Source organism: Phyllobates terribilis, unplaced genomic scaffold (assembly GCF_046119375.1).
Source record: "Phyllobates terribilis strain yellow unplaced genomic scaffold, ASM4611937v1 Scaffold_11__3_contigs__length_659146591, whole genome shotgun sequence".
In the NCBI taxonomy this organism is placed as follows: Eukaryota; Metazoa; Chordata; class Amphibia; order Anura; family Dendrobatidae; genus Phyllobates; species Phyllobates terribilis.
The window spans coordinates 577,194,475-577,218,288 of NW_027362771.1; the positions used below are offsets into that span (position 1 = coordinate 577,194,475).

At 42.9% G+C, this 23,814-nt stretch overlaps 1 long non-coding RNA gene across 2 annotated transcripts in view; it reads left to right on the plus strand.

Annotated features, from left to right (window-relative positions):
• LOC141166958 (uncharacterized) overlaps positions 1 to 6,054 on the plus strand; it is a 57,040-nt gene extending 50,986 nt beyond the window's left edge. Inside the window, exon 3 of one of the 2 annotated variants that reach the window (XR_012251367.1) lies at positions 5,888 to 6,054. This is a non-coding gene — a long non-coding RNA (uncharacterized lncRNA). Of the gene's footprint in view, positions 1 to 3,544; positions 3,662 to 5,887 lie in introns of those variants that run through there. The other variant, XR_012251368.1, reaches the window with a different exon arrangement.
• Positions 6,055 to 23,814: the final 17,760 nt, after the last annotated feature.

The following is a 23,814-nucleotide window of genomic DNA, read 5'->3' on the forward strand; positions in this document are numbered from 1 at the left end:
GTAGTCCTTTTTAGTTCAGCCTTTGTCTGATCCCAGTGTAGATAGGAATCCCCTTCTGTATTGTAGCATCACAGTCTCAGAAACAGTCCATGGATCATCCATGGATCATCCAACGAAATCAGGCCACATCATTTAACTAAGGAGCAGAATTAAAAAACACACAGTCAATATAATAAATATACAAATTAAAACCCGGAGTTAAAAACATACACATCTATCCAAGAAGTAACCTATAGAAAAGCGGCAAAGCCCAAATTTTCGTTTAAACCCTGTGGGGAGATTGTGCCCAGTCTATAGATCCATTTACTCTCAGTTTGAGCTAAAGTCCTCCCCAAATCCCCTCCCCTGGGCCCCAATGTTACTTGATCAATAGCCTTAACAACTAAGCCCTCCGTTTTACAATTATGAAATTCTTTAAAATGTCTAGGTATGGTTTTCAACATTTTTACATCATTCACAGTTGCCGCTTTTTCAATGTCCCTAACATGTTCACGGACACGCACCTTTAATTCTCTTGTCGTTAGACCTATATAGATCTTTCCACATGGACACTCAGCATGATAGACTACACCCTTTGATGTGCAGGTAAGATGCTTCCTTATTTGGAAGATTCTGGATGCATCATGGTTCGAAAAGGTCTTACTTTTCTTCAAGTTCTTGCAGGCCTTGCAAAAACTGCAGGGGAAAAAACCCACCACGGTACTGGCCGATGTGTTCTTCAGGGTGCTGACTGGCTGATAGTGACTGTGAACTAGGGCATCCCTAAGATTCTTAGATCTTTTGGCCACTAGGGAGGGTTTTTGCGGGAGGATCTGTTTCAGTATTGGATCCATCAGCAGTATTTTCCAATGTTTATGTACAATATTGGAAACTTCTTTCCAGTGTTTGTTATAAGTAGTGATAAGTCTGATTTGATTATTGGATGTCTGTCTTTCTTTCCTGTCCTTCCCAAACAATAGTTCTTGTCTTGGCGTATGATATGCTTTTCTAAATCCCCTCCGTATACAGCGTCTGCTATATCCTCTTTCCTCAAATCTTCCAGCTAAGTCTTCAGCTTGCGTCATAAAGGTGTCATCGCCTGAGCAAATCTTCCTTGTTCTCAGGAACTGGCCAATCGGTATTCCTCTAATTGTAGAAGGGATGTGTGACGATGAGGCATGTAGAAGAGTATTAGTGGAAGTAATTTTTCGAAAAACATCAGTGATGATGCGTCCATCAGGGAGGGCCCCAATGCGGACATCCAGGAAATCCAGCTGTCTACCATATTTATATGTCAACTTGATATTCAGAGAGTTATTATTCAGATTAATCATAAAATCTCTGAGTTCCGCTATGGGGCCCTCCCAGATGAACCAAACATCATCGATGTAACGCATCCATCCGTGTACATTCTCTATGCCCACAATTGGTTCGACTTGAAAAATGTGGCATTTGCATGGCCCCCTTTCTTCCCTTCCTCTCTTCTCTCTTCTTTCCCCCCTTTTCCCTCTTTTTTTCCCTCTTTCTTCCTTTTTCCCCCTTCGTTTTCCCTTCTTTTCCCCCCCTCTTCTTCCCTCTACTTTTGGGAGCTTGGGGTGACTTTAGGTATTTTATTCCATTATGAGACAGTTTTCCTTTTTTTGCATAGGTCCCTGTATGTATAAGGGCATCCCTCTACCTTATTCTTTTTGGATGAGGAACAGGATTTAGGATATCTTTGTATTTCCCCTCTCTGCTAGTACCTTGTCAGCATGTCCCGTACATTTTTTTGTCCTCGTACAGCCCTGCGGGGTGGGTGCGCATGCGCAGCTGTCAGCGCTCGTTGACTTCCGGATCGGCGCATAACGGAAGGCGATGCGTTCCACGCTTGCGTTCCAAGCGCCGGAACCGGAAGTCACTTTTCAATTACGGGAAGCTGAACGGCGTTCATGCGCCCACATCACCCTTAGACATGGGCAGACGGGGATCCCATTGGCCGCAGGCACTATTTAAAGGAGCAGTCTAACCTGAGTAGTATACGCCCCCTGGAAGAAGCGTGGCGAAATGGCGTCGTCGGGGTGCAGCAGCAGGAACTGTGGGTCATATACTCTCTCTCCATTTGGCTATAGGTAATGTGCCCTTCCTTTTTATGCCTCATTATGGTCTCGGTGACTTGCCGTTTTGGACCCATATGATTGTGGACCTTTACTAACAGGACCTTGACAATGGTAGTATACTTAACAAAGTGGGTAGACTATACCAGTAGGTGATTCTTTTTATATAGATTGGGCAACAGGCATATGTGGTCCCTATAGTCTCTATATGAGGTACCAGTACTGTAAGTTTCTACAGGTGAATATTGAGCACTAGCACTTTATGTTCCTTCGTTCTATTTTCGATACTGGTTCATTGAATTTGAGCTGTAGGATAATACCTCACAATATCTCATAATATATGCTTTGAGTCCTACTAGCTCATATATTTAGCCCTTGGTTTGGGACCCACGTATTCGTTCCTGCATAGCTGATAAAAACATTTTCCTGCTTAATTTTTAATGTGTGTGTAAAAAAATATTTTTAATGAATTTAATAATAAAATATGCTTTTTAGCTTTCAATTGTGTCGTGTCTCCAGTTTATCCCTGTTTGCGGCTTTAAGGGATAATGTGTGTTGTTACATAAATTGCTTGGAGTGACTATATTCAGTTTTGTGACAGGTGTTGGTTATCATTTTTTCTGTTTATTAACAGAGTGTCACTATAACCTAATTTGATGGATCTCAAGGCTAAAGAGACCTCGTGGCGGTCTAAAGCCACAGATTTATTTAAGCAGGGAAATACATACACTTCCCAAGAGGTTTCTCAAGAAAGTAAAGATCTTATTGCACAATATAAAAACGCAGTACAGAAAAAGACAAAACTGTGGTGGAACAAGATTTCTCTAGAAAAAATTATTTTGAACAAAAAATCATACCACGGGGCCTGAGGGTCCAAGTATATCCGTCCTTTGATTTGGATGATACTGAACTAATCAAGAGATGGAAAATGGCTGCCCACACTTGCTCCCTAGAATTTATCAATATTATTATAGAGAAAAATACACGGTCCTTGAATATACTTGATAAGGAAATTGAAGAGATTCATAGATCTCTTCATAAAGATATTTCAAGGGAAAAACTTGATCTATACTTGAAAAATATTGAAAAGGAAATGGATAAATGGGAAAATGATATAAAAACTAAGAAATACCAAAGAGATGTAAGAGACTATGAAAACGACAAAATCTTTAAGTGGCAAAACCCTAGAAAATCCACCTATACAAATCTAACCAATCAATTGGTGGAAAATCAAACTCCCTGTTCGGAAGGAAGCGCATCCTGTAGTGAGTCTGAGAGTACAGGGGCTACATATCCAAGAACCAGAGCTGGCCTTAATGGAACTAGGAGGTATCCGGATATTTTCTCCCGCAAAGGAAATAAGAAAAAGAATGACCAAATGAAGGTAATAAACTTATCTGATCATGTGATTACCGAGCCCCAGCGCCGAGTACTAGAGAGAGGGCTAACATTTTCTCCCTCCTGTCCTTTAGATAAGTTCGAGGTGGTGAAAGATATACACTTATTTGCTAGGAAAATTCTTTTAAAAAAGTTCCACCACCGAACAGGCAATGATCAAACATTTCCCACCACCCAGGAGCAAGAGGCACTACAGATTCTTGAAGAACTGTCTGAGGAACAACAATCCCCTAATATCGGTAAGTTTCCCCTAAACTTGATTAAAACTTCTAAAACCTTTCCCCCTTTAGGATCATGTGCCTCTGTGGATATCTTCACAAGAATGGTAGTCGCAGAAATTGAACAACTACCTTCCAGTCCAAAATGGATATCTAACCTATCCCAGGAGGAAAGGATAGCTCTCCAGGAATTACAATCGTTAAAGGACATTACCATAAAACCAGCAGATAAGGGGGGGAATTTGGTACTATGGCCGAATAATTTGTATGAAAAACAAGCCCATAAAATTCTGGATGTAACCACTTGTTATAGGAAACTCCCTCGGAATCCTACCAAAGAATTCCATGATCAACTGATAGATATCCTGATGAAGGCGTATGAACAGGACATTATTCCTAAGAGATTCCTAGACACTATAGTAAATTTACATCCAAAACTACCTACGTTCTATCTATTACCCAAGTTACACAAAAACCATCTTGACCCTCCCGGAAGACCCATTGTATCTGGTAACGGAGGTCTCTGCGAAATTGTGTGTTGTGTTATTGATCACTATCTTAAACCTCTAGTTCGCACTCTGCCTTCTTTTATCCAAGATACAACGTCGGCTCTGCAGCGATTAAGTGATCTTCAACTTGAGGATAACATGATAATGGTAACTGCTGATATGGAAGCCCTTTACTCTTCTATAAAACACACAGACGGCATTCGGGCGGTCAGATGGTTTCTGGGATCGAGTGGATTAGAACCCCCTTTGATTGAACTCCTGATTATTCTCTTGGAATTCATCTTGGAACATAATGCGTTCATGTTTAACGACATGGTGTATTTGCAGATACAGGGCACAGCAATGGGGGCTGCATGTGCCCCCTCTTACGCAAATTTGTTCCTAGGAGCCTGGGAACGCCAAATTTTTCAAGTCGAACCAATTGTGGGCATAGAGAATGTACACGGATGGATGCGTTACATCGATGATGTTTGGTTCATCTGGGAGGGCCCCATAGCGGAACTCAGAGATTTTATGATTAATCTGAATAATAACTCTCTGAATATCAAGTTGACATATAAATATGGTAGACAGCTGGATTTCCTGGATGTCCGCATTGGGGCCCTCCCTGATGGACGCATCATCACCGATGTTTTTCGAAAAATTACTTCCACTAATACTCTTCTACATGCCTCATCGTCACACATCCCTTCTACAATTAGAGGAATACCGATTGGCCAGTTCCTGAGAACAAGGAAGATTTGCTCAGGCGATGACACCTTTATGACGCAAGCTGAAGACTTAGCTGGAAGATTTGAGGAAAGAGGATATAGCAGACGATGTATACGGAGGGGATTTAGAAAAGCATATCATACGCCAAGACAAGAACTATTGTTTGGGAAGGACAGGAAAGAAAGACAGACATCCAATAATCAAATCAGACTTATCACTACTTAAAACAAACAGTGGAAAGAAGTTTCCAATATTGTACATAAACATTGGAAAATACTGCTGATGGATCCAATACTGAAACAGATCCTCCCGCAAAAACCCTCCCTAGTGGCCAAAAGATCTAAGAATCTTAGGGATGCCCTAGTTCACAGTCACTATCAGCCAGTCAGCACCCTGAAGAACACATCGGCCAGTACCGTGGTGGGTTTTTTCCCCTGCAGTTTTTGCAAGGCCTGCAAGAACTTGAAGAAAAGTAAGACCTTTTCGAACCATGATGCATCCAGAATCTTCCAAATAAGGAAGCATCTTACCTGCACATCAAAGGGTGTAGTCTATCATGCTGAGTGTCCATGTGGAAAGATCTATATAGGTCTAACGACAAGAGAATTAAAGGTGCATGTCCGTGAACATGTTAGGGACATTGAAAAAGCGGCAACTGTGAATGATGTAAAAATGTTGAAAACCATACCTAGACATTTTAAAGAATTTCATAATTGTAAAACGGAGGGCTTAGTCGTTAAGGCTATTGATCAAGTAACATTGGGGCCCAGGGGAGGGGATTTGGGGAGGACTTTAGCTCAAACTGAGAGTAAACGGATCTATAGACTGGGCACAATCTCCCCACAGGGTTTAAACGAAAATTTGGACTTTGCCGCTTTTCTATAGGTTACTTCTTGGATAGATGTGTATGTTTTTAACTCCGGGTTTTAATTTGTATATTTATTATATTGACTGTGTGTTTTTTAATTCTGCTCCTTAGTTAATTGATGTGGCCTGATTTCGTTGGATGATCCATGGATGATCCATGGACTGTTTCTGAGACTGTGATGCTACAATACAGAAGGGGATTCCTATCTACATCGGGATCAGACAAAGGCTGAACTAAAAAGGACTACTAATGTGGTTGGGACCAGTGTACCACATAATGGATGAAGTACATCTGTATATGCCCTCGATGTGTATGGATGTGTATATGTTTGATTGTATCTTCATTATTTTTGGGGGGGTGGGGGGGGGGGGAGGGGGAGGTCTAGTAATGCCTATGATTATCTATCTATGGGCACTTGTTTGGCTTTATACAATTCCTCTGATAGTCCTCCATGGGGGTCTCTTGGCATTTGCATGGCCCCCTTCTTCCCTTCCTCTCTTCTCTCTTCTTTCCCCCCCTTTTCCCTCTTTTTTCCCTCTTTCTTCCTTTTTCCCCCTTCGTTTTCCCTTCTTTTTCCCCCCTCTTCTTCCCTCTACTTTTGGAAGCTTGGGGTGACTTTAGGTATTTTATTCCATTATGAGACAGTTTTCCTTTTTTTGCATAGGTACCTGTATGTATAAGGGCATCTCTCTACCTTATTCTTTTTGGATGAGGAACAGGATTTAGGATATCTTTGTATTTCCCCTCTCTGCTAGTACCTTGTCAGCATGTCCCGTACATTTTTTTGTCCTCGTACAGCCCTGCGGGGTGGGTGCGCATGCGCAGCTGTCAGCGCTCGTTGACTTCTGGATCGGCGCATAACGGAAGGCGATGCGTTCCACGCTTGCGTTCCAAGCGCCGGAACCGGAAGTCACTTTTCAATTAAGGGAAGCTGAACGGCGTTCATGCGCCCACATCACCCTTAGACATGGGCAGACGGGGATCCCATTGGCCGCAGGCACTATTTAAAGGAGCAGTCTAACCTGAGTAGTATACGCCCCCTGGAAGAAGCGTGGCGAAACGGCGTCGTCGGGGTGCAGCAGCAGGAACTGTGGGTCATATACTCTCTCTCCATTTGGCTATAGGTAATGTGCCCTTCCTTTTTATGCCCCATTGTGGTCTCGGTGACTTGCCGTTTTGGACCCATATGATTGTGGACCTTTACTAACAGGACCTTGACAATGGTAGTATACTTAACAAAGTGGGTAGACTATACCAGTAGGTGATTCTTTTTATATAGATTGGGCAACAGGCATATGTGGTCCCTATAGTCTCTATATGAGGTACCAGTACTGTAAGTTTCTACAGGTGGATATTGAGTACTAGCACTTTATGTTCCTTCGTTCTATTTTTGATACTGGTTCATTGAATTTGAGCTGTAGGATAATACCTCACAATATCTCATAATATATGCTTTGAGTCCTACTAGCTCATATATTTAGCCCTTGGTTTGGGACCCACATATTCGTTCCTGCATAGCTGATAAAAACATTTTCCTGTTTAATTTTTAATGTGTGTGTAAAAAAATATTTTTAATGAATTTAATAATAAAATATGCTTTTTAGCTTTCAATTGTGTCGTGTCTCCAGTTTATCCCTGTTTGCGGCTTTAAGGGAAAATGTGTGTTGTTACATAAATTGCTTGGAGTGACTATATTCAGTTTTGTGACAGATGTTGGTTTTCTGGCTATTGTGTCTCATCATCTCCCACTTCTTGAGACACTTTCCCACCGTCGCCTTTGTGTGACCGTGGCTGTTCAAATATTTGGGCATTGCTACATGCGATCTCCTCTTGCCCCGCTTCAAGTGGACCGGGCGAGAGGCCCGAATCTATAAATGGGAAAGTGAACAGCTCTTTGGAGTGTCCAAGCGTGGGTTCAGTTGTCTCTGGGCACTCGGCATGGTGGGACAAAGGAGGTTCAGGGTGAGGAATATGCGGTCCAGACTCATAGAATCATAGAATCATAGAATGGTAGAGTTGGAAAGGACCTCTTGGGTCATCTGGTCCAACCCCCTGCTCAAAGCAGGATTCACTAAATCATCTCAGACAGATGTCTGTCCAGCCTCTGTTTGAAGACATCCATTGAAGGGGAACTCACCACCTCTCGTGGCAGCCTGTTCCACTCATTAATCACCCTAACTGTCAAAAAGTTTTTTCTAATATCTAATCTGTGTCTCCTCCCATTTAGTTTCATCCCATTGCTTCTAGTCTTTCCTTGTGCAAATGAGAATAAAGATGATCCTTCTACAATGTGACAGCCCTTGACATATTTGTAGACAGCTTTTAAGTCTCCTCTCAGTCTTCTTTTTTGCAAGCTAAACATTCCCAAATCCTGCAACCGTTCCTCATAGGACATGGTTTGCAGACCAGTCACCATTCTGGTCGCTCTTCTCTGAACTTGCTCCAGTTTGTCTATGTCTTTTTTAAAATGTGGTGCCCAAAACTGTACACAGTATTCCAGATGAGGTCTGACCAAAGAGGAGTAAAGACCGATAATGACTTCACGTGATCTAGACTGTATGCTTCTGTTAATACATCCCAGAATTGTATTTGCCTTTTTTGCTGCTGCATCACACTGTTGACTCATGTTCAGTCTATGATCTATTAGTATACCTAAGTCTTTTTCACATGTACTGTTGCTTAGCTCTATTCCTCCCATTCTGTATATGCTTTTTTCATTTTTATTGCCCAGATGTAGTACTTTGCATTTTTCCCTGTTAAAAACCATTCTGTTGGTTGCTGCCCACTGCTCCAGTTTATTTAGGTCTTTTTGAATCCTCTCTCTCTCTTCTCTAGTATTAGCTATCCCTCCTAGCTTTGTGTCATCAGCAAATTTAATCAGTTTACCCTCAATTCCTTCATCTAAATCATTGATAAAGATGTTGAACAATACAGGTCCCAGGACGGAGCCCTGTGGTACCCCACTTGAGACATTCATCCAGTTGGATGTGAAGCCATTTACAACCACCCTTTGAGTCCGATCACTAAGCCAGTTATGAATCCACCTAACAGTTGCCTGGTCCATTGCATACTTGGTCATTTTTTCAATAAGGATGGTGTGAGATACTTTGTCAAATGCTTTGCTGAAGTCAAGATATACTATATCTACAGCATTTCCCTGATCCACCCAGTCAGTGATTCTGTCATAGAAGGAAATTAAGTTAGTCTGACATGACTTGTTAGTTATAAACCCATGCTGACTCTGGTTAATCACTTCATTCTTATCCAGGTACTTACATACATGTTGTTTAATAATTTGTTCAAAGATCTTTCCTGGTATAGAAGTCAGACTCACCGGCCTATAGTTCCCTGGGTCCACCTTCTTCCCCTTTTTGAAGATAGGAACAACATTTGCTCTTCTCCAGTCTTCTGGGACTTCTCCTGTTCTCCAAGACTTTTCAAAGATTATGGAGAGTGGTTCTAAAATTTCTTCTACGATCTCCTTCAGTACTCTGGGGTGTAATTCATCTGGACCTGGAGACTTGAACTCATTTATGTTAGCTAAATATTCCCTCACAATCTTTCTGTTTACAGATAACTTGGATTCTTCTATTCCTTTAAAAGGACAGTGAAGATCAGTTGCTGTTACATTTTCTTTCTGAGAGAAAACAGATGCAAAATAGGAATTAAAAAGTTTGGCCTTCTCAACATCCTCTCTTACCATTTCTCCATTTTCATCCTGTAAAAATCCTATAGCATCTTTGACTTTACTTTTACTTTTGACATACCCCCAAAATCCTTTTTTATTGCTTTTGACATCTCTTGCAAGCCTTAATTCATTGTCAGCTTTAGCTAACCTGATACATGCCCTGCAGGATCTGCAGACTGCATTATAATCTTCTTTAGATATGCCTCCCTCTTTCCATTTTATAAACATTTCTTTCTTTCTTTTTAGCATGTGTTTAAGTTCTGTGTTCATCCATCCTGGTTTCCTTAAATGCTTCCCATTCTTCCTACTTTTCAGGATTGTTAACGATTGTGCTTTGAGAATCTCATTTTTAAAAATTTCCCATCCTTCCTGGACATTTTTGTCCTTAAGGACATCCGTCCATTGGATCCCTCCTATTCTCTTTCTGAGTCTCTTAAAAGCTGCCTTTCTAAAATCTAACCTTGAAGTTTGAGTCTTCACATGTCTTCCTCCTCTAGTTATCCAAAATTCTATAATAGAATTTTGGATAACTAGAACTCATATAATAAAACTCACAGCTAGTGAGACTTGACCATGTGGAAGACAAGGTGGTGGTGGTGGCTAAGTGACTGGAAGCATTATCTGCTATCCAACCAATAACCTTTTCACACTGCTCTGTGTTCAATAGTGGTGTGCTGCGGTCCCCTATTAATTGGAACAGGAAGGTCGAGCGAGAAGATGTGGGTGGTTGTTGTGGCACAATTTCAGCTTGCCCACGGCCTCACCCATCATCACCATCACGTCCAGTTCCCCATCCCTTGCCACGTGCCTTGCCCATTTTAATTGGAGGACACTATCTTCCACCCTCACAACAAATGACTGAATTTGGAGCGAACTTGTGTGATCCTTGTGATGGACAAACCACAGTTTTAAATACCTGGCCTGTAGGTAACTATTATGAACAGCAAACCAGTGTCAATTGCTTCACTGACACACTGAAACAAATTTTTAATGGAGGTCAGAAATGGCAGTATGTTCTGAAAATGTATATGTGATCCGAGTGATGGAGAAAACACAGTTTTAAATACCTGGCCTGTAGGTAACTATTTTGAACAGCAATCTGGTGTCAATTGCTTTACTAACACACTAAAACAAATTTTTAATGGAGGTCAGAAATGGCAGTATTTTCTGAAAACTTATATGTGATCTGTGTGACGGAAAAAACACCGTTTTAAATACCTGGCATGTATTTAACTATTTTGAACAGCAAACCGGTGTCAAAAACATTGCTGACACAGTGAAAAAAATTTTAATGGAGGCCAGAAATGGCAGCATTTTCTGATAACGGATGTGTGATCCGTGTGACGGAGAAAACACGGTTTTAAATAGCTGGATTTTTAGCGCTGTAATATGGAAAGGACCTGGCTGTATTCTGCAGTGCCAACAAGCAAATGACGCAGAAAAAACGGTGTTCTCTGGATTGCTTTTTAAGCAAATAGTGAGGATTAAGATTCAAAAAAAATTATTCCTGGCCCCTGACACCTCGGCATATTTCTAGAAATATCTAACAGCAGTAGCAGCAGACAAAACTGGAATGGAGCCTCTTGCCCTATGTGCACTGCAGTCTGCTATATTCCCTGCCTGCCTATATACAATGCCTGCCTGATATCTCTGCAGATGGATTAGTCCTCAGAAGGACTGGTTGTTGAGATGGATATGTGTCTCTAATATAGTTTGGTGCACCTACACTAACTAGAAACAAGCAAATCTCTCCCTAGCTCAGCAGCAGCTCTCCCTACACTGTCTAATTCCGGAGTGACTGTGACGAGCATGGCGGCGCCAGGTCTGATATAGACCTGAGGACGCTGTGCGGCAAGCCAATCACTGTAATGCCACAGCCAACATAGCTACGGCATTACAGTGAGTGGCAGGCAATCCCTGCATGTTGATTGGCGCTCTTTAGAGCACATGCAGGGAGGAGACCCGACCTCCCGCCGAGCAACCACAGAAATACTCGGCGAGCGCCGAGCATGTCGAGCAGTGAGTCATAAGTAGTGATGAGCGAGTATGTTTTGTTAACTCTTTCGCCGAGTATGCTCGGGCGAGTACCGAGTATTTACAGCTGCTCGGTGTTATGTTTGAATCACTCCAATGTGCATGATTTGCGACTGTTTGACAGCTTTAATACATGTGAGGAATATGTAAGCAATAGACATTCCTCACATGTATTAAAGCTGTCAAACAGTCGCAAATCATGCACATGGGAGTGATTCAAATAACACCAAGCAGCTGTAACTACTCGGTGCTCGCCAGAGCATACTCGGCGAAAGGGTTAACAGAACATACTCGCTCATCACTAGTCATAAGACATAACATTTTAATATTTTTGTACAATATTTTTACACAAAACAATTTTTATATTTCATATAATAATTGACCCATACACAGCCAGTAATTTATCTTGATTATTTACCAAGATAAACTACAGTCGTGAGCAGAGACCTGGTTCTTGTGCAGTAACTTTCTTGTCATGCTTTAAAGCCTAAAGGCAATATTAGTCTTGGATGAAGTACAGCAAGAGACTGGTGCAGACTCATTAATTCATTGAATTAATGCCACTGAGAAGGTGCCAAGCGTTGCGTGTCCATGTCATTTGCTTTGGATTTAGAAAACATGCCCTAAAATGCCATTAACTGAAATTATTATTAATAATAAGTTGGAGTTGGGACAGTTTTGTGAGGATTTACAGTGGAGAAGTCAGGACCATCTACTGGCAGAGTAACACCCAGTGGACACTTGGCCACTCATTTGCATATCGTGCATGAGTTATTAAAACTTTCTTATCGTTAGCTAGTCATTTGGGTAAAAATGGCTGTCAAATTGCCTTTAAGCCCTCCCCGTTGAAGCCAAATTTTCACCTTTCTGATCAGACTACATTTTGGTAATATCTTTGGAATCCATCTACATATCCCAACGACTCTCAGATTGGATTTTACAATCACAGATTGCACTTTATGTTTGCGGTAAATTTTGATCGATATGTGTTGTTTATTTATAAAAATATTGGAAGCTTCATGAACATTTAGAAAAATTCACAATGTTATGCTCCTAAAAAAGGTAGTCATACTACACAATTAATAAATAATATTTACCACATGCCTACTTTATGTCAGCTTCATTTTTTACTGTATTTTCTGTTTGGTTAAATAGTTAGAAGGGTTAAAAGTTTATCAGCAGTGGAGTGGTGAAGCACTAAAATGTGAAAAAGCTGAGATTCAGAGCTCCACCAGTCAGGATTGAATCAAACATCATCCATTGGGCATGCCAACTTATTTTTGGTTATTGCCACCTGACACTGTCGAGCAGACCCTGAGAGACCCTTAGGGGCAGTTTGAGAGGAGTCTTTTGCCCCAAATGGAGCACTTCTCTAGTTGTGGCTTAGTGCCATCAGTGGATCCCAGGGCTCGATTCTTGATTAGCTCAAGGACATCTTGCCATGAATTGGCACTGAAAGTAAGTAGAATAGTTTGATTTCCACCTGGGGCAACCTGGCAGGGCAACATGAAGCCTCTGCTTCAGTGAAAGATCTCCATTCCCATTGCTCTGCTCTGTATTGGATGGCTCTGAGACTGCTATAATTTTCCATCACACAGTTTATCCAACATGTTTTCATTTTTTGTGGATATTGGATGCCATGTAGTAGATATAACTGATCATTACTTACATTTGCTTCCACTTTTATAGCAACAGTTCAGATGGAGATGTACTCTTGCTCCTCAATTTGCTGTCAACTATAACTATTGAGACACTAGCTCAATTTTTCAGCAATTTCTATAAGTTTGCAATTCTTTTATACCCACAGAAGCCCATAAAATCTCCTATGCTGGTGACTCCATTTCTTCTATAATACCATTTCAGAGGCACAACCTCAATTTTTCACAACCTTCTTGGGATTGGATATTGGTCTGCATAGTAAAAGCAGCAATTTGGTGAGTCTTTCCGGAGTATGCTCAGGAATCATCACCAGGGCTGCCATCAGGAATTTCAGGGCCCCATACATGAAAATTTTTTGGGCCCCCTTAAGACTCCACCCAGGCTCCACCCGAGCTCCACCTCCGCCCCTCGAACCTTCCACAATCTCACCGCCCATTCTTGGAAAAACTGCACTTCTGCACCACGTCCTCACCAATCACACATTAACAGTTCTCATCGAATGCCATATCATATACATAGCCATCAGTTTTTGTTTTGGCCAAAAGATTTTTTAAGCTGCCACTACGACAAGATAGACTCTTCTAGCAGGGCCCTACTCTACTCTGACCTGTTAAACATTTCTTAAAATATCCAATACTCTTTTAGGTATATTTTTATTTATTTTTCTTTAAGGGAATGTGTCAAATACATTTTTAAAATGACCAATAATACCACATACAAGGGACAAATACCACCACACCATGGCCGGACCACATATTACCGCCACATACTGATGAAATAATACCACATACAAGGGACAAATACCACCACATAATGACTAGACCATGGATTTCCACCACATAATGACCGAATACTACCACATACAAGGAACAAATACCGCTACACCATGACCAGATCACATATTACCACCACATAGTGAGTGGTAGAGAGAAACATGGCCACACCATGACCAGCTCACATATTCCACCACATAGTGACTGACTACTAAAATACTGATCATAAAAAAACACAACACTAATATTATCAAAACTATTATTATATACAGGAGCTCTGTACATAGTATACAGTGTATAGTGTCAGTGTACCAGTAATACAGTTATCACTAGTGACATTATACACAGGTGCTCTGTATATAGTACAGTGACTCAACAGTGACATTATACACAGGAGCTCTGTATATAGTACACTGACTCAACAGTGACATTATACACAGGAGCTCTGTATATAGTACAGTGGCTCACCAGTGACATTATACACAGGAGCTCTGTATATAGTACAGAGGCTCACCAGTGACATTACACACAGGAGCTCTGTATATAGTACAGTGTCTCAACAGAGACATTATACACAGGAGCTCTGTATATAGTACAGTGGCTCACCAGTGACATTATACACAGGAGCTCTGTATATAGTACAGTGGCTCACCAGTGACATTATACACAGGAGCTCTGTATATAGTACAGTGGCTCACCAGTGACATTACACACAGGAGCTCTGTATATAGTACAGTGGCTCACCAGTGACATTATACACAGGAGCTCTGTATATAGTACAGTGGCTCACCAATGACATTATACACAGGAGCTCTGTATATAGTATATAGTGGTATTGGAGAAATAGATCCAGCTCACCAAACGTCCAAAATTTAAAATTAATATTTTTTTATTTTATATATATTAAAAAATCCATCTTGATAGTGTGAACAATCAAAAATCCATACCTGGAATTAGGGAAACATGGGATATAATGCTGATTACCATACGCGTTTCAAACAGCACTTGTTCTTAAACTTGGTATAAATCTTGGTATTGGACTGAAGCAGCTGGAGGGTGAGCCAGCTAAACCCCTTTTTTTCTGTATATTACTATGTAGCATATAATTTATACTGTACAGGTAACATGCTGACTCACCAATGACTTCTCTAGTTGAATTCTTTCATCTTTGCTTTTCTTCTTCATCTAGTGCAGACCACCATCACTTCTTACAGCCAGGACTCGTCTCTGCAGAAAATAACACAGTTATGTAGAGCACCGCTTCCAGAGCACATTCCCCACTATTTTCCCAACTTCTACTCTATACCAGATGAAGAAAAAAAAGTGACATAGTGCCGCCCTACACAGTTACAGGACCCCCCCCCCCACTGAAAAAACTATCCTCAAAAATAAAATACATCATTGCAGTAATAATATCCCTTAATTGGCCCCTACAGTAATAATATCATAGTTTTTTTTAAGGTTGAAGGAAGACTAAGTCCATCTAGTTCAACCCATAGCCCAACGTGTTGATCCCCCGGCCTGGCCCCCTTGTGTCTCATTCCTGGCCCCATATGTTCTCCCATCCTGCCCCATATGTCTCCATCCTGCCCTATATGATCTCCCATCCTGCCCCCATACTTTTTTCAGTACAAAAAAAGTAAAACAAAAAAGTTTCTTCTTACCTGGCCATGGTTCAGCCAGTGTATGACAGTGACATCATATGCCAGCAACGAGCACACCGACGTTAGTTGCCGGCCTGTGATTGGCTGGCGGCTTTTAATTATTGTCGTGCAGGAAGCCAGTGGCTTTCTGTACAGCAATATATTTCAATTGAATGTGTGTCCTTGGATCCACATTCAGTTGAAAATTGCGAGCCAGGGAACTGAATCGGGGCACCGCTTCTTTCCAGTTCGGGCAATCGCCTGCTATTTTAACAAGGGGTTCCACCGAATCGGGGAGAGCCACCTGAATCCCACCACTGCAGCCAGTGTCTTATATATAGCCTTCTCATTTGTCTCTCTAGTGTCTTTTGCTTCTCTCTGTCCTGTTTCCTGTCTCTCTCTCAATTTTTCCATCTTTTCTCTCTCCCTCTCTTTTCTTTTCTTTTCTATTTTGTATTATATTTAATAAAGTCTTTTTTTTTCTTTTCACGTTTTATCTAATCTCCCAGGGAAATTGAACCTATGATTGTTTGATCGATTGTTCTATGTACCTCAATTTTTCACAGGAGCACATAAGTGGTAACCATTAGGGTCATCAGCAGGCCCCCCGCTGTCATGTCAACCTATCGGCGCTGTGTTTGCATCGAATCAGAGGACTCTGATCATGCCACTTTAACGTTGCTGTTAGTCATTGACAGAGGCATTTGAGGGGTTAGTTAGCAGTGATCGGAGCAAGCCGTGGTCGCTTCTATTAGGTTTGGATGATGGCTGTGTAATACAGCTGGTGATGGCTATGTATGGAGCAGTTTCAGCTCCTGAGCCTACTCCCTACAACCAATATTACATTCACACTACAAGTATGGCCGATGTAGGGAAGGGATTAATGACAAAGGGCGCTCAGCTGAGGGAACCACTTAAAGGCATATGTTAGATATTGGCAGTTGCACTTAAGTGGTTAAACAGCAACGATCAAACCCATCATTTTACACAGAGCTCAGGGTTGTGTACATATAGGCCAGGTGTCAGGAAAGGAGTCAGAAGATCAGAAATTGGGTCATAGGTACCAGATTATGCTACAATGGTATATAAATGATCCCATTGTCTAATCCCATACTGGATTGTTATCACATGACATTTCACATTGTGTTTCCGGATAAACTGGTTGGACAGAATTCTGAATTATTATTATTTCCTGGAATTATGAATATGCAAAGGGGAAATGTTTTAAAGTCTCCAGGTAAAGGTGGAGAATTATTTTTATTCAGGTTCATATGCCAGCAATTAGCACACTGATGTCAGCTGCCGGCCTGTGATTGGCTGGCGGCTTTTAATTATTGTCGTGCAGGAAGCCAGTGGCTTTCTGTACAGCAACATATTTCAATAGAATGTGTGTCCTTGGATTCAGTTGCGAGCCAGGGAACTGAATCGGGGCACTGCTTCTTTCCAGTTCGGGCAATCACCTGCTATTTTAACAAGGGGTTCCACCGAACCAGGGAGAGCCCCCTGAATACCACCACTGCAGCCAGTGTCTTATGTATAGCCTTCTCATTTCTCTCTAGTGTCTTTTGCTTCTCTCTGTCATGTTTCCTGTCTCTCTCTCAATTTTTCCATCTTTTCTCTCTCACTCTCTTTTCTTTCTTCCCTTCTGTCTCCTTCTGCCTGGTTGTCTGTGGCTCCACCCCATGCCATTTAGCCCCGCCCCTCCATGTTGTTCCACAGTCTGATAGCTGTGACGACGCTGGAGGGGAGGGATCTTCTGCTCAACTCCTGGTTCTGCTGCTGACTGCAGGCTAGAGGGTGATCATTGTCTCAACATGTGCATCCCTCCACTGCAGTCAAGTGCCGACTAGACATGTATGGCCTCAATTAATACAAGAAAATTGAGCGAGTCTGGACAAGTCTAGTTGAAATATAGAAGAAAGTATGCAAATCTCTCTGACGAGGAGAATCCTGACAGTGCTCACTGTGGATGCTGAAGATTCACAAGTCTGCAGTCACATAGAGTGATTGTAAACTTGATCCCCAAGTTTGGAAAACCCATTTAATAGGTAGTAGCTAGATGATGCTGCTCACCCGAACTGTCACTCAAGGAAGAGTACCTGCCACCAGGAAGTAAGAAGAAACAACATAATTGAGCTACTCTAGAGACAACTTGAGAATCCCCATTTAATAGCTGAATAGGCCAAGGCCACTGTCCATATTGACGTCTCCTTGAAGAGACGTTTGATGAATTCTGTCAATAGGTTGATTCATAGAGCAGAGGGCTGATGAGATGATCTCCAAGGTTAATTTAATCTCCAATATGGTTTTTGACCTGCAAACATAACTGGATCATGCTCTATTGAAAATAGAAGACTGTGAATACAGGTCCATGAAGGTTTATTTTTAGTGATGAGCAAACGTGCTCGCCACTACTCGGTACTCGCCCGAGCATCACGATGCTGGAGAAACTTCGTTGCTCAGCGAGTATTTCCAAGTTGCTCGGGCGGGAGCTCGGGTCCCCGCCCTGCATATTTGGTGCTCTTTAGAGAGCCAATGAACATGCAGGCATTGCTTGCCACGCACTGCAATGATGAGGCCATGTTGGTCGTGGGCATTACAGTGATTGGTGGGCCGCACAGCGTCATCAGGTCTATATAAGTCGTGGCGCCGCTATGCTCGTCACAGTCTACCCCAGAAACAAGCAGAGTAGGGAGAGCTGCTGCTGAGTGAGGGAGAGATTTGCTTGTTTATAGTTAGTATAGGTATTCCACAAGATATACAGTATATACAGTACAGACCAAAGGTTTGGATACACCTTCTCATTTAAAGATTTTTCTGTATTTTCATGACTTTGAAAATTGTACATTCACACCGAAGGCATCAAAACTATGAATTAACACATGTGGAATTATATACTTAACAAAAAAGTGTGAAACAACTGAAAATATGTCTTATATTCTTGGTTCTTCAAAGTAGCCACCTTTTGCTTTGATGACTGCTTTGCACACTCTTGGCATTCTCTTGATGAGCTTCAAGAGGTAGTCACCGGAAATGGTTTTCACTTCACAAGTGTGCCCTGTCAGGTTTAATAAGTGGGATTTCTTGCCTTATAAATGGGGTTGGGACCATCAGTTGTGTTGTGCAGAAGTCTGGTGGATAAACAGCTGATAGCCCTACTGAATAGACTGTTAGAATTTGTATTATGGCAAGAAAAAAGCAGCTAAGTAAAGAAAAATGAGTGCCCATCATTACTTTAAGAAATGAAGGTCAGTCAGTCCGAAAAATTGGGCAAACTTTGAAAGTGTCCCCAAGTGCAGTTGCAAAAACCATCAAGCGCTACAAAGAAACTGGCTCACATGAGAAAAGCCCCAGGAAAGGAAGACCAAGAGTCTCCTCTTCTTCTGAGGATAAGTTTATCCGAGTCACCAGCCTCAGAAATCACAGGTTAACAGCAGCTCAGATTAGAGACCAGGTCAATGCCACACAGAGTTCTAGCAGCAGACACATCTCTACAACAACTGTTAAGAGGAAACTTTATGCAGCCGGCCTTCATGGTAAAATAGCTGCTAGGAAACCACTGCTAAGGACAGGCAACAAGCAGAAGAGACTTGTTTTGGCTAAAGAACACAAGGAATGGACATTAGACTAGTGGAAATCTGTGCTTTGGTCTGATGAGTCCAAATTTGAGATCTTTGGTTCCAACCACTGTGTCTTTGTGCGACGCAGAAAAGGTGAACGGATGGACTCTACATGCCTGGTTCGCACCGTGAAGCATGAAGGAGGAGGTGTGATGGTGTGGGGGTGCTTTGCTGGTGACACTGTTGGGGATTTATTCAAAATTGAAGGCATACTGAACCAGCATGGCTACCACAGCATCTTGCAGTGGCATGCTATTCCATCTGGTTTGCGTTTAGTTGGACCATCATTTATTTTTCAACAGGACAATGACCCCAAACACACCTTCAGGCTGTGTAAGGGCTATTTGACCAAGAAGGAGAGTGATGGGGTGCTACGCCAGATGACCTCGCCTCCACAGTCACCAGACTTGAACCCAATCAAGATGGTTTGGGGTGAGCTGGACCGCAGAGTGAAGGCAAAAGGGCCAACAAGTGCTAAGCATCTCTGGGAACTCCTTCAAGATTGTTGGAAGACCATTTCCGGTGACTACCTCTTGAAGCTCATCAAGAGAATGCCAAGAGTGTGCAAAGCAGTCATCAAAGCAAAAGGTGGCTACTTTGAAGAACCTAGAATATAAGACATATTTTCAGTTGTTTCACACTTTTTTGTTAAGTATATAATTCCACATGTGTTAATTCATAGTTTTGATGCCTTCAGTGTGAATGTACAATTTTCAAAGTCATGAAAATACAGAAAAATCTTTAAACGAGATGGTGTGTCCAAACTTTTGGTCTGTACTGTATATCGATTTGAACTAACATTCCTTCTGAGGACTAATCCAGCTGCATATAATCAGTGGTGATAGCAGGAGTTAGGCAGGTAGGCAGGGTATGTGACAGACTACAGTACATGATTCAGCACAAGAGGGTCCATTGCACGTTCAACTTCTGACTGATCCTGCTGTGACAAATATTTGTAGACATAGCCCCAGATATCAGCGCCAGGGTTAATTTTTTTTTTTATGTTAATCCTGATTATTTGCTTAAAAAGCAATACAGAGTACACCCTTTTAGGGCTCCATTTGCTTGTTAGCACTGCAGAATAAAGCCAAATCTTTTCCATATTACAGCAATAAAAATCCAGAAATTTGAACTGAACATGGAAAATATTGGCCTCCATTTCCATTTTGTTGCAGTGTGTCGGTCAAGCTATTCACATGAGGTCACTGTGAAGAATAGTATTAGTAAACTATAGGCCTGCTATTTAAAACCATAGTTCTCCGTCAGACGTATCACACAAAACTGCATTCCAAAATCAGCCATTTATGGCTTCCATTTCAATTTTCTTGCAGTGTGTCGGTCAAGCTATTCACACGAGGTCTCTATGAAGAATAGTATTAGTAAGCTACAGGCCTGCTATTTAAAACCGTGGTTCTCTGTCAGACGTATCACATATAACTGCATTCCAAAATCAGACAGTATCTGGCTTCCATTTAAATTTTGTTGCAGTGTGTCGGTAAAGCTATTCACATGAGGTCTCTGTGAAGAATAGTATTAGTAAACTACAAGCCTGCTATTTAAAACATTGGTTCTCTGTCACACGTATCACATATAACTGTGTTCCAAAATCAGCCATTTCTAGTGAACTTGGAAAATATTGTCCTCCATTTAAAATGGGCAAGGTGTGTGACAATGGATGGCGAAGTGGACATGATGGTGATGGTGCATGCAGAGACTGACGCCGTGGCCGTTGGCAAGCTGAAATTGTGCCACAACAAACACCCACATCTTGTCGCTCGATCTTCCTGTCCCAATTACTAGGGGATCGCAGAACACCACTATTGAACCCAGAGCAGTGTCAAAAGATTGTTGTTTCGATAGCAGATAATGATTTCAGTCACTTTGCCACCACCACCAGTCTTCCACACTGTCAAGTTTCAGTAGTTGTGAGCCTGGACTGCATATTCCTCACCCTGATCCTACTTCCTCCCACCATGCCGAGTGCCCAGAGACAACTGATCCCACACTTGGATGCTCAGTAGAGCTGTTCACTTTTCCATTTGTAGATTCGGGCCTCTCACCCGACCAGCTTCAAACGAGTCCAGAGGATAACGTGTGTAGCGATGCCCAAATATGTGAGCAGCCATGGTCACTCGAAGGCAAAGGTGGGAAAGTGCAATTATTGTCGCAAAAGATGATATCATATGATGATGATGAGACACAATTGGCAGAAAGCCAGGAAGAGAAGGACCAGGGTGCGAAAGTGGAAGACGAGGTGGTGGATGATATAGTAACTAATCCAACCTGGCAGGAGGACATGCAGCGTGAGGACAGTAGCACACAGGGGGAGGGAGGCGTAGCACCACAACAGGCAGGAAGAAGCAGTGTGGTGACAAGGTGGGAAAGCATTATCCGTAACACCAACACGGCCAAAGTTGCCAGTATAACTGTTAGGTCTTCCCGAGTCTGGTTGTTTTTTAAAGACTCTGCAGATAACCCCATATGCACCACCTGCCAGGCCAGCATTATCAGGTGTCGAAAAACTAGCAGCCTGACCACCATCAGCATGATCAGGCACATGGCACACCCGACTAAGTGGGCCGAACCCCAGGGTCCAGAAACAGTGTCTGTGGGTGACACCACTGCTTCATCCGCTGTTGTACGTGAACTCCAATCCCCTGTCAATGGTGCATGTGAAGATGCCTCCCGCCCTGCACCTTTCATTGCACACTCTCAACTAGCATCATCAGCAAACACGTCCACGTCCTTGTCCCAGCACAGCGTTCAGTTGTCCCTACCCCAGTCCTTGGAACGCAAGCGTAAATCTGCAGCCAACACCCCACAGGCCACACTACTAAATTCACACATTTCGAGAATGCTTGCGCTCGAAATGTTGCCTTTTAGGCTCGTGGAGATGGAGGCTTTTCGCAACCTGATGGCAGCGGCCGTCCCTCGGTACTTGGTCCCCAGTTGCCACTATTTCTCCCGGTTTGCCGTTCCCACATTATACGAGCATGTGTCCCACAACATTAGCCGTGCCCTCAACAACGCAGTTACTGGGAAATTCCACCTAATCACAGACACGTAGACAAGTGCTTGTGGGCAGAGACTGTACATCTCGCTGACGGCACACTGGGTTAATATAGTGGAAGCCGGGACCCAGTCGGACGCTGACGCAGAGGATTGTGGGCCCTGCGTCAATCAGGGTTGCCCTCACATTCTACAGCTCCTGGACCTCCTCCTCTTCAGCCTCCATCTCTGAAATGACCACATCAGTCACAAGCTGGAAACACTGAAGCACTGCCTCGGCAATGTGGCAACAGGCTGTGCTGAAGCTAATATGCTTAGGTGACAAACCATGCAACGCTGAAGAGTTATAGACAGCTTTGAAAGAGCAGGCAGATCTGTGGCTGACACCGCTAACCCTACAGCCAGGTATGGTCGTGTGTGACGATGGCTGGAACCTGGTGGCAGCTCTGAGACAAGGCAAGCTCATACACATACTATGCCTGGCCCATGTGCTTAATCTCATGATTCAGTGGTTTCTCAAAACCCACCGGGATCTGCCGGATCTGTTTTTCAAAGTACACCGCGTGTGTGCCTATTTTAGAAAGTCAGCTACAGCATCCGCCGCCCTTGCCGTGCTTTAGCAGCGTTTGCAGCTTCCTGCTCACTGACTGGTGTGTGATGTTCCCAGGCATTGGAACTCTACATTGCAGATGTTGGGAAGGACTTGTGAGCAGAAGAGAGCAGTTGTTAACTATCAGTGACGCACCCCCTGGGCCATAGGGTACTCGGTAGCCGGGCCAGTCCTTTTTGGGGTAGTCACTAGGCAGGGACCCGGTCCGTGACCCAGGGTGGTCAATAAGAAAAGTCAATTGGGGAATAAAGTTTTTGGGATAGAGATTCGTGATGCCACCCATGGTTTGCGGCTATAGGTGGCCACCGCTGCTGTTCAGATCCACTGGGGCTGTTGGTGACGCAGCAGAGATAGTTTTGCTCTCCAAGGGTAGAGCTAGGCCTCAGGGCAGTTAAATAAGAGATTTAGGATGTTGGTGTTGTGCAAGGCAGGTGATGCAGCAATTAAGTCAAGGACACAGTGGGGTGCAGTCTTCAAGTTTTTACTCAAAGTTCTTATGGTGTTCCAGGTTACAATGGCCAGATTATAGCAGCCCACTGAGTCCTGCGTCCTCCGGGGAAGTTATCCAGCCAACTCTCAGATAACTTGGGTGCACTTGAACGGGACCCCCCTCTTGTGTACCTTCCCAGGTTGTCTCTCTCTGTGCTGGCTCTCGCCCTCTTGACCTGCGCCTCACACACAGTATCCCAAGCCAGTAGGCCTGTTGGGCGATGTCTTTTCTGTCCCATTTGTCCTATATGGCCACCTTTTCAGCGAATGTGTGTGGCGTTTGGCTACGGCATGTGAAGATGCCGCAACCTCCGGTTGGCTAGCTGAGTCTTGCAGACCTCCACTAGTCTGGGGCCGGTCCCCTACTGTGACCTGATCCCTTCACGGTCAGCGTGAACTCGGGGGCACAGGTGGACTCCGCATTTCCCGTGCCCCTAGGATCCTTTCTGTCTCTGGAGCCTTTTTCACTGCTCCTGTATTCTCTCCTTACTCTCCTACTGGGCCCCTCTGACT